We start from the raw sequence: 16,895 nt of genomic DNA, 5'->3' as shown, positions 1-16,895 counted from the left end.
AGCCATCTGCTTGGAGAACGCCGATCTGAGTGTCTCCATTTCCGATCTGGCATCGCCACTTTTCGTGAATGCAGCCTGGACTCTGTGTGCACTAGCTTTCATGTGTCAGCTTTACCTCACTGGCTTATTTTTACTATTATTTGTCCTTGGATATTTCTTTTGTTTACAACACTGCTTTAAAAGTGTATTTGCTGTAAATTATCTCGGATCAAGTGGTATTATAGTAAGAAGTCCCCTCAGGATATCTTTCTGTCATATTGCTGGAAATGGAATTCCCCTTTGAGATATTTTCAAAGGTTTAGGTATTTCAGATAACCTTTACTTAAATATTTGATCTTAGGGAATGTGTGTCCTTTGAAGTCTGCTCTTCAAACCTTTAGGTAAATTAGGAAAGTAATTTGAGATTCAACAATTGAAGCCTTAGCTGTTATTCTTTGAAAATATGAAAATACATTAGTCTACACTATGAGAAATCTCTTTCCAACATTAATATCTTGCCAACTGTTTCGTATCATATTTTAGCTCTCTTGGTATTACTGAAATGGGAAGAGGAAAACTAACATTTATTGAGCCCTTGCATTGTGCCAGACATTTTATTAGTTGTTTTCCATTTGCCAACTCAATAAATCCTTGGACTAATTTTATGACTCAGAGTTATGGCCATTTTTATTTTCAAGAAAAAGAGAGATGAAGAAATTTGCACAGGCTCCAATGGTAGTTTAAGGATTAAAACTGAGGTCTGTTTGAACTAACATTATTCTACAGCATAGTAGTATCATCTACCTCTATTTTATAGGTGTGGAAATTGAGGCTTACAAAGTCTAAGAAGAACTTATCTAAATAAAATTGAAACATGGGTCTCTTTGATTTCAAAGTCCATGCACTCTACAACATATTTTCTTCTGTAAATGTGTCATTACCACACCATAAAATATAAGATGGGACTTCAAGCCTCACATATTCTTAAACTATCAGGAGTCCAAGGACAGTATGTTTTTATCATCACCCCTTTAAGTTATGTATTAATGCAGATGTTGATATACCAATACATCTAATTTTATAGTTAGCATACATGAAAACATACCCATTTAAATTGTTCAATTTCATGAACTTTGACAGAAATAGACATCCATGAATTCACAGCCACCATTACAGTCTGGAGCGTTACCATCATTCCCGAAAGGGTACTCTGGCCAGTATCCTCCATCTGCTCAAGACTGTGGACTTCTGATATGCCATTTGTTACTGCAGAGGAGTATCTATTTTCCAGAGTTTTTATATGAGCAGAACCCTGCTGCATGCACTCACTGTATGGGCGTCATTCATCACAGTGACTTTGGTTGTGTAGATCAGTGTGCCATTCCTCTTAGACGGCTAGTATTCTCTCTTTTTTTTTTTTTTTGGCTAGTATTCTCTTGTACCGTGTTTTGCTCCTCTATTTCCCTTTTGATGAACATTTGGAGTGCTTAGAAGTCTGGGGTATTGCTATTAAAACTGCTGTAAATATCGATACGTATGTCTTTGGGATCATTTATACTTTTAAAAATCTTGGATATTTAGGGTTGATAGCTAGTATATGTGGAAGATACATATACATACACACACACACACCCCTACTACATATTATATATACCCATAAAGTGGCATATAGGCCATACATGCACATACATAAAGTGGCAATTATATTTCATATTTTAACCAATAATTTTTCAGATTTCTTATTATTCAAAGAGCTCTGTGATATTTAAGATATTCAGATTTTTTAAAAATGTAGCCATTTTAGCTTGCATGCATGTGTGTGCACGTTTCTGTGGGGGTGTGGGGGTGCACATACAGGCACGATCATAAATAATTATTTCATGTGGTTCTAACTGGCAATCAGCTGATGACCAATGACTTGGAACAGCTATTTATGTGACCATTGGTCATTTATGTATCTTCTGTTAGTAAGTGGCATTCAAGGGTTTTGTTTACTTTTCAAAACTGGCTTATTATTCTTCCTATTGTGTTTTAAGAACATATTTTATATTCCAGTTACGAGTCTTTTGCCTAATATATGAATAGTGAGTGTTTCCTCTCTATCTGTACTTTGACTTTTCTTTTTCTAAATGATGCCTTTTGTTGAGCAGGTTTTTCATCCTGATGAAGTCCAAATTATCGATTTTCTCCCTTTATTGTGCATTTACTGTGGGTTATGTGTTTTTATACTTGCCAACCGAAAGGTCACACAGGCTGTCTCCTATGTTTCCTTCTGTAAGTTTAATAATTTTAGCCTCTATATTTAAGCCTGTGGTCCATTTTCTTTTCAGTTAGGAGTATATGTTAAATTTTTCTATACAGACATCCAGTGTGTCTAACAAAATTTGATGTAGACTTCCTTTTCATCTATGAATTATCTTGACATCTTTGAAAAATCAAATATATATACATATTTACATATGCAGCTATAGTTCTAGACAATCTATTATTTTCAAATGATTTCTATGCCTAAGCTTGCACCAGGCACACTGTCTTGATTAAGGCTTTTACTAGTAGCTCATAAAATCAAGTGACCTGAGTACAAATATTTTTTTCTTTTAAAAAATTTTTTGACTACTGTTTGTGTGACTGCCCGTATAAGTTTTTTTTTTTAATTTTTTAAATTTACAATATTGTATTGGTTTTGCCATATATTGAAATGAATCTGCCACAGGTATACATGTGTTCCCCATCCTGAACCCTCCTCCCTCCTCCCTCCCCATACCATCCCTCTGGGTCGTCCCAGTGCACCAGCCCCAAGCATCCAGTATCGTGCATTGAACCTAGACTGGCAACTGTTTCATACATGATATTATACATATTTCAATGCCATTCTCCCAAATCTTCCCACCCTCACCCTCTCCCTCTCCCACAGAGTCCAAAAGACTGTTCTATACATCAGTGTCTCTTTTGCTGTCTCATACACAGGGTTATTGTTATCATCATTCTAAATTCCATATATATGTGTTAGTATACTATATTGGTGTTTTTCCTTCTGGCTTACTTCACTCTGTATAATAGGCTCCAGTTTCATCCACCTCATTAGAACTGATTCAAATGTATTCTTTTTAATGGCTGAGTAATACTCCATTGTGTATATGTACCACTGCTTTCTTATCCATTCGTCTGCTGATGGACATCTAGGTTGCTTCCATGTCCTGGCTATTATAAACAGTGCTGCGATGAACATTGGGGTACACGTGTCTCTTTCCCTTCTGGTTTCCTCAGTGTGTATGCCCAGCAGTGGGATTGCTGGATCGTAAGGCAGTTCTATTTCCAGTTTTTTAAGGAATCTCCACACTGTTCTCCATAGTGGCTGTACTAGTTTGCATTCCCACCAACAGTGTAAGAGGGTTCCCTTTTCTCCACACCGTCTCCAGCATTTATTGCTTGTAGACTTTTGGATCGCAGCCATTCTGACTGGTGTGAAATGGTACCTCATTGTGGTTTTGATTTGCATTTCTCTGATAATGAGTGATGTTGAGCATCTTTTCATGTGTTTGTTAGCCATCTGTATGTCTTCTTTGGAGAAATGTCTATTTAGTTCTTTGGCCCATTTTTTGATTGGGTCATTTATTTTTCTGGAATTGAGCTGTAGGAGTTGCTTGTATATTTTTGAGATTAGTTGTTTGTCAGTTGCTTCATTTGCTATTATTTTCTCCCATTCTGAAGGCTGTCTTTTCACCTTGCTTATAGTTTCCTTTGATGTGCAGAAGCTTTTAAGTTTAATTAGGTCCCATTTGTTTATTTTTGCTTTTATTTCCAATATTCTGGGAGGTGGCTCATAGAGGATCCTGCTTTTTTAAAAACTAGTGTCATTTTGACAGTTGTTATATGCAAACCTACAAGTCAATTTAGGTATAATTGACATCTAACTGATGTTCAATTTTCCAATCCAGGAATATATTTTCCATTTATTTCTATTTTCTTTAATAAAGTACAGCAATGCTTTATGGTTTACCATACCATCCATTCACATTTTTTCCTAAAAGTGTATTTTTGACACAGTTGTAAATAGAATTCTTGGAAATTCCTTTTTCCAACTTTTGTTACTCTGGGTTTTATAGACCAAGCATGTATTCAGTGGCTTTCTGAATTCACGTATTCATGAGGTTGTTTTGTAGATTCGTTTGGATTTTCTACTTAAGATGTGATGTACACAATATTGTTGTTTTTCTGTGGTTTATTTCAAAGTTGATTTTCTCTATATTTTTGTTTTTTTAGTACTTTAACTTTGATGTACCTAGGTGTGATATGTTTGTATTTATCCTGTTTGGCTTTGCAAAGTTTCTTGACTGTATAAAACACATTTTTCACCAAATTTCAGTAGTATTTAGCCATCATTTTGTCAAATATTATTTACCTCAATATTGATATCTATGCTAACATATGTTAGACTTTTGCTACTGTTGCACAGTCCTTGAAGCTCTGCTTATTTTATCCATCTTTTTTTCCTGTTAATTCTCTGATTAATAACTTTTAATGATCTAAATCAAATTTATATTTTTTCCATTACCTTCATTACATTATTAAGTTCTTCCAGACAATTTTTATTTAGGATTTTGTATTTTTCATTTCTAAAATTTCCATTTTAAAAAACACATTTCCTATATCCCTGCCTTTACATTCATTATGAGTGTATTTTTTTCTTCACAAGATTCTTTGAGTCTTGGTCCCTGTTAACTGCATTTTAGGAAGCAATTAATTTAGTTTGATGCAAATTGCCAACTTGGTCACAACTGCAATAGGAATCAACTCCGATCTCAGTTCAGTTCTTTTAACTTAGGTCCATTCTGTTTCGGTACACAAGTGATTCACAGGTTTGAAAAACTGGGATAAAATTTATACAGATAATTTGAGATTTCTCTTATCAGCCTCTCTTTTCAGTGATGCCCCTGTCCTCTGCTTTTACAGCTGCTGTGGTTTTGGGCTCAGTTCCTTTTCGATATATTTCTTCAGGCCAGAAAGATGGTATGTTTTCTACTGCCATCAAGATAAAGCTATAAAAATCTTACCCCAGGCTATCACTTCCAAAATGTACCTGTTTTTGTTGTTTCTCCAGAGCTCTTGCCGAGTGTTTGGGGATGTGGGTGGGGTGACTGTTTGCTGGTTTCTTTAGCATTGGGTGCAGCGTTTGCAGTTGCTGTATGTATGATAGAAAGTGACTGCTTTATCCCACCACACCTGATGCAGAGCATGTCTCTTATACTTCTGTTCCTTAAAGCTGAACATCGTTCTCACAATTTTATTCTTTTCTATCTTTTGATATAGGCGAGGTGATATTGGATTTCTGCTAATTCACATTTGCCTCTGGAGACATGAAGTAGCCATCAAAATTAGTATTCTTTATAGTATAAAAGGATTGCTATGGCCTTAATCAGGTAATAATGTCTCCTGTCTAAATGTTTTGAAATGATTTTTGAATTAAGTATTATTAAGCATAAAGTAAATTAGCTCATGCTCCACAAATTATACTTCTTTTACACATATATGCATATAAAAGGTTATTAAATGAAATTTTTCTAAGTGTATAAAATTTTGAGTTAAAGCTCAAAGGGACTTCAACAAGATAAATATACCAATTTGCAAAGAGAGTGATTAAATTCAACATGACTAAGGTTGAAAAAGCAGTATATAAAACAAGAGCTGCAAACCTTAGCCTATCAGCTACTTGCAACTTATACAGGAGAGAAATCCAAAGACTGCTGAAGCAGTGAATTTTTATTTAAAAATAGTTTTCAGAGTACTGTGCATTTCCTTTTACACTTGTAGAGGACCATAGGGGTAGAGCTACTATGTGCTCATTCAAAGCCAAATGTGAAAAGTATTAAGCAAACTGCTTTTAGGAAGACAGTATACTTTCAAGGGGTAGAAGGTGTTATTTTAACAGGATTATTGCTGATGGGCAAGATCACAAGGACTTGCTCTTTGGAGTTTCAGGGCCAGCTATGGAGAAAGATCTTTTCAGTGAATTTGTGCTAGTCTATAGCATTTAAAGGACTAAATCAATTTCTGACTCTGTAACCCCAACTTCCAAGAACGACCTAGGCAGAGTTCAAAAATACTGTAAATGTATTTCCCAAACAAAAGTCCTCTTCCACTTTTTATTCTTTTTTGAGAGGATCTCTTTTTCTGCTATCCCCTTTTGTTAATCATGTGAAATAAATATTCAACTTCCTTGCAATACTTTTAAGTTATTAACAGAGGTATATTAGCATCTCCCACCATAGATTTTTCTGTTTGTTTTTTTCATTTTGTCATTTATAGAAATACATAAGTATTGATGCTATAATATTAGATATAATATAAACACTGAGGATTTGTTGCATTTTATAATAACACAAGTATAAAATACATTATATTTCTTCCATTTTACTCCCTTTTTCACTTTATCCTCTACTTGTTATAAATTTATGAATTCCATAAGAATTTTTTTTACTGTATAAATTCACCATTCATTAAAAGTTGTTATTAAAAATTATTGTCACCACTTTTTCCTTCCTATATCTCCATGTTTTCATCAGACCATTTTTCTTCTACATGTTGAGGTCATTTGCTGTGGATCTTTTGACAGCTATTCTTTTTCTTTACTTGTTTATTCTAAACTGTTATATTTTCATCACTGAAAGAAATTGTTACTAGAAGAAGAACTTTTGACTAGCAGCCATTTCTTTTCTCATGTTATATTTCATTCCACTTTTCTCTAATTTATATTAGCTGCATTGAAGAGTCAACTTGGCATTAATGTGTCCTGTTTTAAGTTGTCATGTCTTTTCATTTTTTCTGGTTCTTACAACATTTTTTAGATTTTGTTTTTAAGCAAATTGACCATCAATGGTTATCATGTTTCTTTTGAATCCATACTGCTTGGAATTGTACTGTTTCTTAAATCTGTTGCTAGAGTTATGTGTATCAGTTTTGGAAAGTCATCCATCTCTGTTTCTTGAAGTGGCGCTTCCCAAGTTGCTCAGTGGTAAAGAATCCAAATGACAATGCAGGAGATGTGGGTTTGATCTCTGGGTCAGGAAGATGCTCCGGGGAAAAAATGGTAACCCACTCCAGTATTTTTGCCTGGGAAATCGCATGAGCAGAGCAGCCTCATGGGCTACAGTCCATGGGGTCACAAAAGCATCAGACATGACTTAGTGACTAAACAAGTTCTTGAAGTATCAGCTCTGCTTCATTTTCTCCTTTCCTTCTGGGGCATTGCTTAAAGAAAAGTTAGATGTTTTCACTGAATCTTATGTTTACTTCTGGTATTTCTCAGCGATTTCCTCTTTTTTCTCTCCATGTTTCAGTCTGAATATTTTTATCCAGCTTTCTAATTAACTAATCTTTCATTATGTTATATCTATTTTGCTGTCAAGATGATACACTGATTACTTATACTGTTATTATAATTTTTTTAGGATTATTTTTATGGTTCTCTGTTGGCTGATAAAATTCTCCATGTTATTACTCAATTTTTTTAAGGCATTAGTCATATCTGAATCTAATAACACCTATGTATGGATGTGAGAGTTGGACTGTGAAGAAAGCTGAGCACAGAAGAACTGATGCTTTTGAACTGTGGTGTTGGAGAAGACTCTTGAGAGTCCCTTGGACTGCAAGGACATCCAAGCAGTCCATTCTGAAGGAGATCAGCCCTGGGATTTCTTTGGAAGGAATGATGCTAAAGCTGAAACTCCAGTGCTTTGGCCACCTTATGCGAAGGGTTGACTTATTGGAGAAGACCCTGATGCTGGGAGGGATTGGGGGCAGGAGGAGAAGGGGAAGACAGAGGATGAGATGGCTGGATGGCATCACTGACTCGATGGATGTGAGTTTGGGTGAACTCCAGGAGTTGGTGATGGACAGGGAGACCTGGTGTGCTGCGATTCATGGGGTGGCAAAGAGTCAGACACGACTGAGCGACTAACTAAACTGAACTGAACTAATGAATCTCCTGTGAGTCTATTTCTAATATCTCTATTATCCATTCTGTGAGTCATTATTTTTCTATTTACACATTTGGTGGTTTGTAGTTGAGCTCCTCCAGCTTACATGAAAACTTGAAGAGCTGGTTTTAGTGTTACTTCCTTTCGGAAAAATTTACTTTTCCTCTGGCCAAGCAGAGACACTTTGGCTTCATTTGATCAGAGGTTGTGCTGATTTGAAGCTGAGCATCAGTTTTGGAGAAGAGTTGTCTAATTCAAATTCATCCTTACAGAGTACAGCACTTTAGGGATTACTTGTGAAATCCTGGGCTTTGTACCAATGTTCCTTCTTCATGCAGGGCCATAAATTTGAAAATTTACATCCTGGCCTGTTAAGAATGTCAGAAACTCTGCTCTAATTAAAGTTCCTGAGCAGCCACTTTCTGCTTGGCTGTAATCTTTCGACTGCTCCCTTGGACTCAGCAGATGCCAAGAAGTGTGACTTAAAATGTTATTTTACCTTTCTCTCCTTTTCTTCCCTGTAGTACATTTGGCCCCTCCACTTCACATTGTATTTTAGGTCCTTCATTTTTTCTGTTTGATGTGTTCTTTGTTCATTTATCCAAATATAACACTTCTTATTGATTGACAATATCAGTCTGTGCTATAAACAAAAGCAAAGACAAAAACAGAGAGCAAACAAAAAGTACTGGTCTGGAAATAGCTAGTCCTCCTTCGCCAGATGTGGAATTCCTACTATATTTTCCCTCCTATGATGTTCAATTCATACTAAACTACTCCAAATCAAATATTCAAATACATAATAACCTATTTTAATGGTATGTTTCTGACTTACTAGCTAACCAATGTCATTTTGTGATTATACATTAAATTATCACTGACTTTGGTTGATAAATTCTGGAATCAGGAAAAATCAAAGCTAGCTTAAACACTCTGAGAATTAGAATTTTTTTTTATTTTACTTACCTAAGAGATATAATTTTCATATATTCTCTGCCACTCAATGTGTGGTATTTTGCAAATTACTTTACCTCTCCAGGTCTCAGTATTCTCAGATAAAAGAAATGAGTTCAACCAAATGATCCTTAAAAGTCCTTCCATGTCTAAAATGCTGTGATTTAGTAAGAATAAATTAGACTTGAATCTTTGATGATTCAAGTTTAATTTGAATCTTGAAATCCATGAGATTTTTGTAGTTTCTAAACTTAGAAAAAATAATGTTCCTTCTGATCCCTAGTGCTAGAAAATGTCCCATATGAGTTGGCTAAGTTTCAATGCAATAATTACTTTTGGAATAATTAATTGCCAATAAATGTTGAAGAGATCTAACAATATGAGGGCATACATTCTACCACATATAAATAAATATTTTAAAGCTTAATAATTATAATGGCAGGGTGTTAAGATATGAATATACAAATTAATACATTAAACAGAATGGAGAACATACAGATCCATATAAATATGAAAGGCTTAACTGAGTGAGATTTAGCATTCTTTATTAGTGGGCTAGTCAAAAAATGGTGCTTAGACAGTCAATTATTTATTTGGAAAAGAAAAACAAATCCCCACTTCATAATGTACACAATTAAGATTGAGTAACATTCTATATGTTAAAATCACATTTTCACTACATCAGGGTTGCAAAATCATCTTAAATTTGAAATGAAATTTTCACGATATAATAAAAATAATTTGTAAGAGAGTGTCCAGGAGGTGGAGACATTTTCTTGATTAAGATTTAGATCACATTCATATCTGATGTCAGAGACATGCCATCTTGCCCGATTCTAGCTGTATAAACATGGGAAGACTACTTAAAAGTTCAGTTATCTTTCAAGCATAAAAGTAAATAATAGGCTATGTTTTGTGAGAAATATTGTGAGTATTAAATAATATCAAAATACTTAAGGCATTGCCAGAAAAAAGTAGTACTCGATTATTGTTGGTAATTGCCCTTGAAGAGTCTCACTTTTCATCTGCTGAGATTGAACATACTTGAAGAAGAAATGAAGACTTGGAAAATCGGATCTTAATTTTGGAAAATGCATACATTCATATAGTATAGGCAAGTATTCCTGTGTATTGAAGATACAAAATGACCAGGGGATGGTAATCATCCTTCAGTTACTCCAGTATAGTAATTTTCTTTGAAGACTCAGAAAGAGATAAGAAGCAGCTCTTGAAAGAATTGACCAGTGGGTCTGAAGGCTCACTCTGCGAAGGTTGGAGACCACAAAATATAATGAGAAAAATCTATATGCTGGCTGATTTTATTTATTGCAGCTTAGCATCACAAATGTAGGAACAGAGAAAGTAGTGTTCTCCTGCTCCAAATTTAATGATCTATAGGATTAATGTAACAAAAGGACCACTTTTTTATGGTTCTTCTTAGCTAAGAGATCTTGATTATCTAGGACATATAGAAAGAAAACTAAAGACAATCTCTTTAACAAGTGGTGCTGGGAAAACTGGTCAACCACTTGTAAAAGAATGAAACTAGAACACTTTCTAACACCATACACAAAAATAAACTCAAAATGGATTAAAGATCTAAACATAAGACCAGAAACTATAAAACTCCTAGAGGAGACCATGGGCAAAACACTCTCTGACATACATCACAGAAGGATCCTCTATGACCCACCTCCCAGAATATCGGAAATAAAAGCAAAAATAAACAAATGGGACCTAATTAACCTTAAAAGCTTCTGCACATCAAAGGAAACTATAAGCAAGGTGAAAAGACAGCCTTCAGAATGGGAGAAAATAATAGCAAATGAAGCAACTGACAAACAACTAATCTCAAAAATATACAAGCAACTCCTACAGCTCAACTCCAGAAAAATAAATGACCCAATCAAAAGATGGGCCAAAGAACTAAATAGACATTTCTCCAAAGAAGACATACAGATGGCTAACAAACACATGAAACGATGCTCAACATCACTCATTATCAGAGAAATGCAAATCAAGACCACTATGAGGTACCATTTCACACCAGTCAGAATGGCTGCGATCCAAAAGTCTACAAGCAATAAATGCTGGAGACGGTGTGGAGAAAAGGGAACCCTCTTACACTGTTGGTGGGAATGCAAACTAGTACAGCCACTATGGAGAACAGTGTGGAGATTCCTTAAAAAACTGGAAATAGAACTGCCTTATGATCCAGCAATCCCACTGCTGGGCATACACACTGAGGAAACCAGAAGGGAAAGAGACATGTGTACCCCAATGTTCATCGCAGAACTGTTTATAATAGCCAGGACATGGAAGCAACCTAGATGTCCATCAGCAGATGAATGGATAAGAAAGCAGTGGTACATATACACAATGGAGTATTACTCAGCCATTAAAAAGAATACATTTGAATCAGTTCTAATGAGGTGGATGAAACTGGAGCCTATTATACACAGTGAAGTAAGCCAGAAGGAAAAACACCAATACAGTATACTAACACATATATATGGAATTTAGAATGATGATAACAATAACCCTGTGTATGAGACAGCAAAAGAGACACTGATGTATAGAACAGTCTTATGGACTCTGTGGGAGAGGGAGAGGGTGGGAAGATTTGGGAGAATGGCACTGAAACATGTAAAATATCATGTATGAAACGAGATGCCAGTCTAGGTTCAATGCACAATACTGGATGCTTGGGGCTAGTGCACTGGGACGACCCAGAGGGATGGTATGGGGAGGGAGGAGGGAGGAGGGTTCAGGATGGGGAGCACATGTATACCTGTGATGGATTCATTTTGATATTTGGCAAAACTAATACAATTATGTAAAGTTTAAAAATAAAATAAAATTAAAAAAATAAAATAAAATAAAATAAAAAGAAAGAGAACTAAAGTCATTCAAGATAATGTAACCCTAAAAGAAGAGATTGGATGAACTTTATAGTCAATGATTTATAATCACCTGTAATTTGCACTAAGAAAGGAAGAGTGAAGAGAATATAATGTTGAGGCACAGAATTATTTACTGTTATAAGGGTATAGAATTAAGATACTTCCATGTACAGACACATCTAAGAATTCACCATGGGAAGAATTTACTGAAGAAGAGGGGCATGGCAGTTGAAGCTGAAGTTCTTGAAAATCTCTAAATCTCAGATAGCAAGAAAATACATTTATTAAATATAGGCATATGAAATTGTTGATGCTTATTTAATTTTCTTTTGTGCCCCCACCAGTATATGGGAATGCTTGGCCTACATTGCAGGTTTTAGTATTATTGCATATATCCACATGAACTGTCCTCTACAACCTAGCTTGTTGACCTTAAAGGGATTCTAAACCTGTGAAGATAATCACATAGATAAGTCTAAAGAAATAAAAATAGTCCTGTGAGCTTCCCTGAACAATCCCTACATGATAGTTTCTATTTCCAACCTAAAGACATAACTTAGAATTCAACTACTTTTATTCCGACACAGACTGCAAGGCTGCATTTTGCCTTCTTTTTTTTTTTTTTAATGAGAAGCTGAAAAGGCCAACTGGTGACAATTTGTGTGGTGAAAGGATATAAGGTATAAAAAGGATATAAGGTACAAATGACTAAAATATTTATTAATTGTGCAAAGTGCTTTAGCTTTACAATTTTTTTAATGGAACTCTATTTTAGTCCTAAAAGGACAAAAAAATGAATATGTTTTTACTTTAATCACTTCTTAGTTAAAATTAAAATATGAAAAAGATAATTTGTTTCTGAACTATGCCTTTGGAATTAGAGTGATTTAATGGAAGAATTATTTTTGTTTCTTTTTAGGTTTTCTTGAATCTCTTAAAGATAATGTCTAATGATTTGCCAGATGCAGATTTGAGACTAGAATTTATAGACCAGTTATTCATTCCTGTCAAATGCCATAGACAAGAACAGCAACAAATCAAAGTTAATTTGTAATTGAAATCAACTGTTACTAAAAGCAATTTAGCTTTAAAGAACCTTGACATGTAAAAAGATGAATTATTTGGGTCAGCTTTGCTATTTAAAACTATTTTTAATCACTTAATAGAAGAGAAGGCTAAGTTTTTAGGAAGACCAGAGAAGAGTGGGTTCTATTTCATATTTGTTTTAAAACTTAGAAGATAAAATATATTTTAAAATTATATATAAACTAATATATATTCCAGAGAATCATAACAAGGTTAGGTAAAGTTTTAAGGGGATTGCTATATTACAAATGGTAATGAGAGTTAATGCAAAACTTACAAATAAAATAAATTTAGATGGTTGCCATTACACTTTAATTTGCTCCTTCCAAATTACCTAGTAAATTGTCTTTTGCTTTATTTTCTGTTTCATGTATTGGGTTCATGATACATATGAATAAGAAAGTGGGTAAATTAAGCTCATAACTTAGCTTGTACCTTTATTCTTTACATATATGCAATCCCACCCATAACTGAATTCATATTCTTTGGAATACAAGAACTGCATGTGATTCTCTGCAATCTGGGTCTGGGGAGAGAGAACCCTTCTACACTAACGTTAGTCTGAGTGACAGTTCATCTCTGTTTTTTTGGATACGTTAAGGTATATTGGCCTAGATTAACATCTCTCAAGTAAGGGCTCATTTATGTGGAAGTAACCTTCTTCTTGTAGCGATACACTGCTGTACGTATTCAGTAGTAGAAGGAAGTACTAGTAGGAAATATAAAACATTTAAGGGCTTCCCTGGTGACTCAATGGTGAAGAGTCCACCTGCCAACTCTGGAGCCGTGGATTCCATCCCTGGTCCAGGGGATTCCACGTGCTGCAGAGTAACTGGGCCCATGGCCACAACTGCTGGACCCGCCTCGTCTAGAGTCCCTGCTCCACAGTGCAGAGGCTGCTACAGCGGGAAGCACGTGGAGGGTGGCCCCCTCTTGCCTCAACTAGAGAAAAGCTCACACAGCAATGAAGACCCAGCACAGCCAAAAATAAATAAGTAAATAAAACTACTAAAACATGGCAAGTTAATATTTGAAGACAGAAATATTTTGGAGTGAAAATGCATTGGTAAGATGAAAAACATCCTTGATTACTGAAAAGCTTGATCATTTTGACTAAAACTCTCTCTCTATGTATTAACATTTAGAAGGTTCTGAGGATATGTCTCAATAAAAGTATATAAATAACATGTATGAAAGTGTTTCTATCTTTTCATGTAGAATTGTTAAGTTTGGGAATAACAAAAGAAATGAAGCTTCTGAAAATTTTATCGAAAGTGGTATTGCCCTTTTTATCTGTTAGTCCCCAGATAGATTGAAGGCCACAATTTAAATCGAAATTTCATGAAGGAGAAAGTGAGAAAGAATTGAGAACTACATTAATGTAACAAAAGGACCACTTTTTTTATTGTTCTTCTTAGCTAAGAGATCTTGATTATCTAGGACGTATAGAAAGAAAACTAAAGTCATTCAAGATAATGTAATCCTAAAAGGAGAAATTGGATGACCTTTATAGTCAATGATTTATAATCACCTGTAATTTGCACCAAGAAAGGAAGAGTGAAGAGAATATAATGTTGAGGCACAGAATTATTTACTAAGTTATAAGGGTATAGAATTAAGATACTTCCGTGTACTGGACATGGAACAACAGACTGGTTCCAAATAGGAAAAGGAGTACGTCAAGGCTGTATATTGTCGCCCTGTTTATTTAACTTATATGCAGAGTACATTATGAGAAACGCTGGACTGGAAGAAACAGAAGCTGGAATCAAGATTGCCGGGAGAAATATCAAGAACCTCAGATATGCAGATGACACCACCCTTATGGCAGAAAGTGAAGAGGAACTAAAAGCTTCTTGATGAAGGTGAAAGAGGAGAGTGAAAAAGTTGGCTTAAATCTCAACATTCAGAAAACAAAGATCAAGGCATCCGGTCCCATCACTTCATAGGAAATAGATGGGGAAACAGTGGAAACAGTGGCTGACTTTATTTTTGGGGGCTCCAAAATCACTGCAGATGGTGACTGCAGCCATGAAATTAAAAGACGCTTACTCCTTGGAAGGAAAGTTATGACCAACCTAGATAGCATATTCGAAAGCAGAGACATTACTTTGCCAACAAAGGTCCATCTAGTCCAGGCTATGGTTTTTCCAGTGGTCATGTATGGATGTAAGAGTTGGACTGTGAAGAAGGCTGAGCTCCGAAGAATCGATGCTTTTGAACTGTGGTGTTGGAGAAGACTCTTGAGAGTCCCTTGGACTGCAGGGAGATCCAACCAGTCCATTCTAAAGGAGATCAGCCCTGTGTGTTCTTTGGAAGGAATGATGCTGAAGCTGAAACTCCAGTACTTTGGCCACCTCATGCGAAGCATTGACTCATTGGAAAAGACTCTGATGCTGGGAGGAATTGGGGGCAGGAGGAGAAGGGGACGACAGAGGATGAGATGGCTGGATGGCATCACTGACTCGATGGACGTGAGTCTGAGTGAACTCCAGGAGTTGGTGATGGACAGGGAGGCCTGGGATGCTGTGATTCATGGGGTCACATAGAGTCGGACACGACTGAGTGACTGATCTGATCTGATCTGATGTACAGACAAATCTAAGAATTCACCGTGGGAAGTATTTACTGAATGATGATAGATATAAAGCAATGAATGCCAGGCAAATTGGTTGGTTAATTAAAGAGTCTGTGTTTGTAGATAATATTTGGCATGTCAAAGAGAATGTCAGGATTAGAGATTAGAAATCTAAATGTCCAACAACATTAGCTGAAATTGTTAGTCAAGATAAAAAAAGGAAAAAAAAATATATGACAAAGAAGTAAGAATATATAACACTGTATCTCTAAATGTCAGATTTAGTAGAAAAAGAGAAAGCAAAGTCAGTGGACAAACTCTGACTGCTGATATTTGCTCCAAAACATGATTTTTCAATATTTAGCTAAATGGACAGTGGAATGGGATATAGAAGATTTACTTTTAATTATATAGCACAGTAGTTCTCAATCTTTAATATATATTTTAATAACCTGGGTAGTTTCAAAGTCTTAATGCCCAGGTTATACACTCCATCATTGAAATTACATGGTTTTAGCGAGGAAAATAAGGAACAATAACTCCAATTGGTAGCAAAGTTTGGGAAATGTCTTATACTCATATTTATGTGTGAACTTGATTTATTTATTAAATAGTTACTAGAAGTTTTCATTTGTTTTTGCATAGGGAAACAGATACAAACCTAAGTTTTTTAAGTTTCTAGAAAAAATATTTTCCAACATGTGAAGGGCAATGATATTATAACTGCTTTCATTTTAAAGGACTTTCATTCAGATTCTGTATTTTAATACCATCTCAAGATCATGATTAATTGGTAATATTTCACTATGGGGAAAAAATTCAATATAAATACTTCCTCCTTTAATACCTATTTGCTTTAATTTTTTTTTAAGTAAAATGATTTTTGACAAAACAATTTATGTTTTTATTTTATGGAATTCACAATCATACCTGTGCAGAGATTTAGTATATTACAATGAAAACGTAAGGTTCTTATAATATACTTTTAACATACCATGATAAGTGACTATTTGCCTGGATCTAAAGTCTAAGGTACTCTGGGAAGACATTTCTGCCCTAATTAAAATGGCCTGTAAGTGGTTAATTAGGATTTTCAAATTTATCACATATACTATAAAAATTTCTCAGAAAAAGATTGTATTTACCTTATGGTAGGTATTAACAGTTTAGTTTTTCACTTTTTTTCTGCTTAGATTAAAAAGGGTAAGTCTTTTAACTAAATAGGCTTTAGGCATTCCCTTAGTTTATATTTAATGGATGTTTTATGTTGAACAACTTATCCTCAGGATACATTTAGCTATTTTTTTTTCCTTTCTTCAAATTGATACCCGTTGATATAAACTGTTCGAAGACAAAAAAAATGATATTGGCTATCTAACTAGGACGACCATATAGTTGCAGTCCCACTGTCCATGATGT

The sequence above is a fragment of the Bos javanicus genome, chromosome 7 (genome assembly GCF_032452875.1).
Source record: "Bos javanicus breed banteng chromosome 7, ARS-OSU_banteng_1.0, whole genome shotgun sequence".
NCBI lineage: Eukaryota > Metazoa > Chordata > Mammalia > Artiodactyla > Bovidae > Bos > Bos javanicus.
Note: the sequence above shows the minus strand (reverse complement) of the source record.